Below are 7963 nucleotides of genomic sequence, written 5' to 3' on the forward strand. Positions count from 1 at the left end.
ATATATATATATATATATATATATATATTGCACCCTCTCCAAATGAACATCAATGCAAAACAATTAGGGAACAATAATTTATCCAAAAACTTCACTACTATTCTGTTGAAAGTGATTGTGATTGTGCTATGTTAGCATGTGATGTACATTTCTCGAACCAAAATGCCTTCAGTTTATGCATTTGAAACAGAAGATGTTAGAGACACTTCATGATATGACATTCAGCAATTTTTCACAGGATCAACTTGATTTTCTTCTTTATAGCAACGCAGACGCTATTTTGAAATTCAACTCTAACAATCAACTTTGCAGGGATCTTATCTCTGATGGAAAATCTTTCTGCGACCATATACCTATTGAAACGATAATATCAACAACAAAAATACTCAAAATTTTCCTAAAGCACTGACGTAGAATTTACTTTCCGAAAAACAAAGAGTGAGAAATTACAAAACCATTTTGATTGAGTCCTTCCAGCCGTATTGCCAAAGTAACGTTGATATTTTATTAAATTACTGGTATAAATGGCAATGGAAAATTTAATTGCGTTCCTAGACAAATAAAACGTAGAAATCAATCAACTACCATTCTAAAATTCAACTTTCGTGTCAAATTCAAAAAAGTAAGTTGTCTCTCGTTAATTTATTGAAATTGGAAAAACTCGAAAAGCAAATATAGGTTTTCCTCAGAAGACCCTCGTGCCAAATTTGAAAGAAAAGTTTCTGAAGGAACAACTTTATCGGTCAGCAAAACACATTAAAAGCATCCTAAAAACTTTCACATTAAAAATGCCCAATGTGGCACTTGAAACAAGTGAAACAACCAATGATACCGGAGAAAAGTTGAGTTCTTTAACGAACTTTTCGTTTGAGTTTCTCTGAAACCAAAAACTATAAAATGTGACATTGAGTTTGGGGAACTAGATACACTGAAGTGCAATGAAGGTCAAACAAGCGGAATTTTTTCTAGTCGGAATCCACAGATCCAGATCAGATTGGCAAATTAAAATTCAAAAAAGGTACAAAACACAAGGCAAATCAATAAAACTTTTGTTTCAGGCATGCATCAACAAAAAATTTTTTCTCAAATATGGGGAAACAAATCAGATAACATCAACGATTAAAGAAGAAAAAATGTCAGATGCGTCAGGCTAGAGGCTCATAAGTCTGCTACGCTATCGTGCTACAAATAAAAACAATCTTTTTGAGAAAAAATCATATTAGACGAAACCAATTGCTACTTTCAAGAAAAGTTCAACTTGTGTCAAAAAAAATTGTTACTGAGTAACTTCTGATCGTAAAATTTTTCTGTGTTCTCTGTAAAGGCTATGATTACAACGATTCGGAATCTATGAAAGACATAACTTTACTGTATCTTGATTTTGACAGGTCGTTGGACACAGTCCCGCAAGATACTCTCTCGATGGAATTGAAGAAATTAAGATTAGCAGGAAGCATTTTGGACTATATAATATCTTTTTCATGAAGCAAAAAAACCATATCGTGGAAATAACCGTTAATATGATTCCTCAAGAAGGTTAAAAGTGATGCTCCCCAAGGTTCCTTACTTGGGCCCTTGCTATTTCTGCTCCCCATTAATGACCTAATAAAAGCGATGAAAAACATTGATTTTGGCGATTATACAGACAAAATTGAAGCAATTTTCCTCAGTTGAAATGACTAACCCTAATTCAAAAACTCAATCAATAAATTGAACGTCAACTAAACGGTAAAACAGGCAAAAACCTTTGAGATATTGCTCTCAATTCGGATTTACTAACAATATTTCGACTACAACCACTGATACTACTACTACTAATAATACTACCACTACAACAACTACTACTACTATCACTACTGCTACTACTACTACTACTACTACTACTACTACTACTACTACTACTACTACTACTACTACTACTACTACTACTACTACTACTGCTACTACTACCACCACTACTACTACTACTACTACTACTACTACTACTACTACTACTACTACTACTACTACTACTACTACTACTACTACTACTACTACTAGGGCAGCCAAGTTAGATCGATGTATAAGGGTGATTTCGATTCTGTTTTTGACCGCATTTTTTCCGCCTCGCTCTCCACGTCGGAAAATTGGTTTTGGGAACCTTTTAGGATTTGCGTAGTGGCTAAAAAAACAAATTGGCACAAAGTTTCACTTTCTGTTTTTGAGCAACAAGAGTTTTAAATTTTCTTACACATTTGGAATAAAAGTCACTTTTTGTTGTTTAAATGCCTTTTTTTATGGCACGTATGACCTCCTGCGAGATCAATTGGTTCCTTGTTTCTGGGATCACGTTGAAAAATTTTAGTTAGAATGCACATACGACGAAAATAGAAAAAGTTTGACTAGAAAGCCAGTTTTGTGCCATCTCCTTACTAAATTTAAAATTTCAATAAAATTGCAAATAATGGTGCTAGAGCATTTTCCTTTGGTGAATTAACTCATCTGTACAAGTGCTTTATACTGAAATAATCATTTTGGGTTGAAAAACAGTTTGACTATAACTCAAAATTTAAGCAATTTAAGAGCCCCTGCATCAGCAGGAAAGATGTACCTGAGATTTCCAAAAATCTGAAAAACCAAAAAATTGAATCAAAAATGCTGAAAATGTGGTTTTCAGCAGGCAAAAACCTATTTGCTCCGCATTTTTCACTCCGGTATTCATTTTGCATGAAAAAGGAGAGTTTGATTTTTTTCGCCTAAAAAATTACTTTCGTCTGAACGATGTAATAGGCTACTCATTGAGAGAGCGAAAAAGATCGTTTACAGGTGTTTTTTTAAAATTAAACACATCATTCTACTCCAGAGTAGTCAAATGTGAGCAGAAGAATAGTAAAAGGTTCATACGGCACGAAGAATTGTGCAAAATCTAGCAAAAAAAAACGTTTTCTTTTTTTAATAATTTGCATTTTTTGTTTTTGTTTGTGCCATTTTGTTTCAAAGGCATTATTATCGGCACTTGACACATCTGTTGTCTGGCATTTCAGCCCAGCTAACAGAGGCGGGATATTTCAACAGCGTTACAATCTTCGTTCTTTCAAGAAATGAGGTTAAATTTTTGAGACCACCTTTCTCCTTCCTCAGTTTTTTTTTTCAAGCCAGTCGCGGTAAAGCTTTCTAGGCCCATGATTTTAGAGAAAGGGTTCAAAAATAAACAGCATGAAGCTGTTTTCACTACCATAGTACGCCAAAAAATTGTAGGAATTTAAGGTTGAAGTAAATTAACGTGGTCAGAACTATGTATCGTGTTAGTCTATGACTAGGATTTCATGTGTTTTTTGACATTCTGTTGAAAAAAAAATCTAATGACATTTAGGTGCAAGAGATCAGGTACTAAAATGAGTGGATGGGTTGTTTGGTGAAGCTTACATGCATTAAGGGAACAAATAGTTTGAAAAAATTACTTTCTAAAAACCGAAGTAGATACTTGGGTTATCTGCTTCAATTTTTAATTCATGAAGGTAATTTTTAGAAACTATTGTGATCAATCAACTATTGTGATCAATCAATCAGTTCAATTTAACTGCAAATATACAGCATAGACAGAAAATTTCAATACACTCACTCAATAACTAAAATTGTTATAAAGTATGCGTTGAATAAATTAATTGTTTTTTTTGCTGATAGTCTATCTTAACTTTTCTTACTGGTTGACATTTTCACTAACATTTAACGCAAAGCCAGAATCACTAAATTGTTATCATTTTTTGTAAATCATCCAAATTTTTGTGATAAAGATTTTGTAACTTTTGCAACATCGAAGCTTTTGTAGTATTTAATTGTCGTCAGTTTTTGAACCAGCAGTCTGTTTTTGAGAACGAACTGATATTGAATGACGTCGCAGCCAAAAAATTGCATATAAAATCTTTTATTTTCAGTCGAGTCATCTAAAAACCTTTTTTCAAATGATTAATCACTCAGTCTTCCGTCGTTTTTAAAAAGAATATCTTTGACCAAAATAACAAAAGCAATGCCATTTTTCAAAAATTGCTTTCTTTCGTCAAAATGGCTTTAATTTCTGTGATCAACCATGCATTCCGTATTTGCCGAGCTCTTCTTTAACATTAGTTAATCAGCACTTGCTTTTCAGCATGTTTTTTTGATGCACGTCAGAATTTTCCGTCTTTTTTATATTTTTTAGTTGGAGTATTAAAGTTTCAATAACACGTCCTTCTCCTTATTTAATTTCCGTTTTCTACATCATATTTTTGTCCGTGAAGCAAGTTTTTTCGATCATAATTAATTCAACAACTTTTCATTTTTGACAATTTCAACAAATTTCTGTGTGTGTGTGTTGTTTTTTTTGTCAAACCACTCAAAACATCTTAGCCTCCATGGTGACTTGGGAACTTATTCCGCCTCCCCATTGAGACTTGCCGTGCCAAAGATTTACTGGTTGGACCTAAGCTACTCCCACAAAAACGTCAGCATGACTGTTCTAATCAGCTATGCTTGATTTCTGCAGAACTGTGGCTCTGCTTCTAGCTCGAAAAAGGGGTACAATTCAGTAATTTGCTGATATCTTTCAAAGTACCTTATCAAATTTTTCAGGCAGAAACTCATTCTTCTGATGCTGTAATTCTCTTGGTTTCGTTGTATAGGCGCTGTCCTAAGTCGTCGTGATGAAAAAGTTATACACTTTTTTAAAAAAGTTTCAAATTTTAAAAATTTACCAATTAGGTGACTTTGGTGTTCTCCAAATACGGGTACCCCAGAGAACCAGAATAAACTTACATTGATTAGTTCATTGAATTCCCCTGATAGTGTGGAGGATAACCATATAAATTTTTGGAATGATTTTACGGAGTTGAGTGGGTCAATTTTTGACCCACTCAACTCTGTATGCTCCGAACTTCGAATTTGGTCCTTGTTTGGCTACTTCAGCGGTGACATAAATGTGAAATTTTTTGTGTCAAGATTAAACATTATAGTTTTTTAGACTGCTTAGTTAATGGGGAGGGTCGCTATATACATATTGTACCATTCTTTTACACGTTTTGATGGTGTATTTTAGCGAAATGTGAAACTTGGTAGCCTAAATAGGTCATTTGACCAAATGAATGATTTTATTTTGCAATTGAAAAAGTTTTCAGACGTGCTTTTTGTGTTTTCTGGACAGTATTTAAGTTCTTGAAGCTATTTGTATTAATTAATGGGATTAACTCAACAATTTTTCCTTTTTCACGATTTCATCAAATTTCTGTGGATGTTGTTTTATGTCAAAATACACAAAACATCATAACCTTCATGGTGTGGTGGGATATTTTTTCCCACCTCCCCATAAGGGTTTCCGTTACCCAGACCGTCGAAGTGGACTGGAATCACACCCACAAATACGCCGGTAACTCGATAGTTCAAATTCTTGCTATAGTTGAAACTTAGAAATTTGAGCAAGTCAGAAAGATGAAAGCGGAAGTATTGTCCGGAAAAGATGCCTGCTAAGCTTATGAAAATTAAGTTGCTCATTAATGAATCAAATGGTTTTGAAACCGTTACCTGCGTGCCGGAGCTGCTTGAGAATTTAGTGAACGTAGGGGAAGCAGCGTTAATTCATATGGAGAAAGCGACGCGGGTGAAATAGAAGATTATGGAAAAAAGAATAAGTCGAAGGAGTGTCCGAAGTCCTTAGTGTTTAGTGTTCTCATCATTATTGCCAATCCCCTTAGTCCCATTAGTCCCATCATTAGTGTCCCAACCCCCTTTCACTGTTGCCTCCTGTTTTCATTGTTGCTTTTTGTTTTAAAATTTAAAGAACTAAAGGATCTTTTCCGTTTGTGCCCCCCAGCTTAGTGGGCGCATATTATTTGCACCCCCCAGACGCACGTGCAATATCTTTACATAATGATTTACTATGTAATGACACGTGCTCTGTAACTGGGGGGCGCATAACGTACTGGGGGGGCACAAACGGAAAAGATCCGAACTAAATTATGGCTCGATTTAGGCACTTGTTGGACATTAAGATCCACAGCCCTGTAGTAATGCCCATATGTCCGTATGTCCGCTTCGTGACAAGCCGCACCCAGTCCATTCATGTCAGCGGTTGAACACCAGCTGTCTTTTGTACTGTTAGAAATACGTCATTAGTACTTTTTCGGGGTCATGTCTGATGACTTTCATTCATATCCCCAGCATGTCCCCAAGAAGTGTACCATCTCTAACAGTTGGGTTTCACAGGTCGGGCGAATGCAGCTCGGAAACAACTGGGGTCGTCTCTGAAAATGTTGAGCCGATTCCATCATGGAAGAGCTAAAAGTTCACTGACCTATGACACTGTTGCAAAGATGACTCTGCAAATTCAACGGCGGCTATTAAACACGGTGCTAAATCATCCAGCAGTAATACTTGGGGGAAAATTGGCCAAATTTTCCTTTCTCCCGCTAGTGCAGTAAGTATCGACAACTCGCCCCAAGAGCCGCCGCAAACAAAGTCATCAAAGCCTATTCAAAAACAGCTGCAAGCAACTCCGGTTCAGTCTCCAAATGCAGCAGCTTCAAGTGATGTAAAGAACCAACAGTTTCTTTTGTTTGAAGAGGAACTGAAACAGTTACGGGCAAAGAAAAAGGAAGCGATCCTGAACACGATATGTAAAAATTTTTGATTTTCTACTTTTCCATTTTAAAAAAGTGACAGCTACATTTTAAGTAATTCGAACAGAAATTTTAAGAAATTTGAAGCAATAATTGTAATAAAATTCATAGCAATTATTGTAAACGTGTTGGTCTTTTTTATGCAAATTTTTCGCTTGACCATGCGCTTTTCTTCTAGAACTTTCTTTGACTTCTCAAGTGACTTTTTCACGGTTCCGTTCTTCATTTTGAGTGATCTCTATTGCTCTCACTCCGAAGTAAAGCTTGTTGCTAATATAAATTAGTTGGATAAAGAGACCTACTTCGAAGCCACGCAATCCTGATAGTCAGGTTTGTGAGTTCTGTTGATTTAGATAGGAACTACATGTGTATAACTACACGTTCGTATCCTTTAATTAAATGAATCTTGGCGTCCTGACAGGGGTGAATTTTTTTAATGCGATTTGAAACTCATACATAAGGAGTTTTTACTGTAACCGTTTACGGGGGTGGGGAGGGTTGGGTGACGAGTTGATGTAGGTGGTGTAATGACAAAGATGGAAAGAGCCATTATCAGAGTCTGTTATACCATCAGATCAACTGTGAATAGTTCACTTGTTAAAGAATATGGAATAGTTTTATCGGCGTTGCAAATCGACGATTCATATTGGCCCCTGAAAGTGGGAAGCAGATAAATCTAAATTTCCGTCATCTCACTAATCAGATCTGCATGATGGTATAATAATTAATCATTATTTGCTATTTGAGTGACTGTTTTGCGTGATCTTAAATTTTCTCGTTCATTTAATTTATTTCCTCCTATTAATTTCAGTTAAGTTAACGAGCTGTATTCGAAAAAAACGGTTAAAAATCAACCCAGAAGATTATCTTCATAAAGACCCGGACAATTGATTCAGGGTGGGGTTCGTTAGCGATGAAATTGGTTATGGCCTGTTTACAACAAAAGACTTCGAGGCTGGCCAGTTTCTTTTGTTTTATCGTGGCGAAAGACTGTCAAAACGTGAGTATGACAACCTAACTGATCTATCATATGCTTTCACAAACCGGAAAGATTTGTTTGTTAACGCGGAACAAGATAAAACATGTCTTGCTCGATTCATTAATGATTCTGAGGACAATCCAAATTGCTACGCTAAGATTTACCGGGACCAAAACAGAAACCCACATGTAATGTTTGTGACGTTGTGCTCTGTCAGTTCGCAGTCGGAGCTTAGATACGACTACGGCTTGGGAGGCCATATCCATAGACCCTGGAAAACGAAAAAAATTTCGAATGTTCCTGAACATCATTCTATTAATCATACTTCTGGAAGCAGTAGTGATTTAATGAATGCTTG

This window comes from Convolutriloba macropyga, chromosome 6 (genome assembly GCF_964194025.1).
Source record: "Convolutriloba macropyga chromosome 6, txConMacr16.3, whole genome shotgun sequence".
NCBI lineage: Eukaryota > Metazoa > Xenacoelomorpha > Acoela > Convolutidae > Convolutriloba > Convolutriloba macropyga.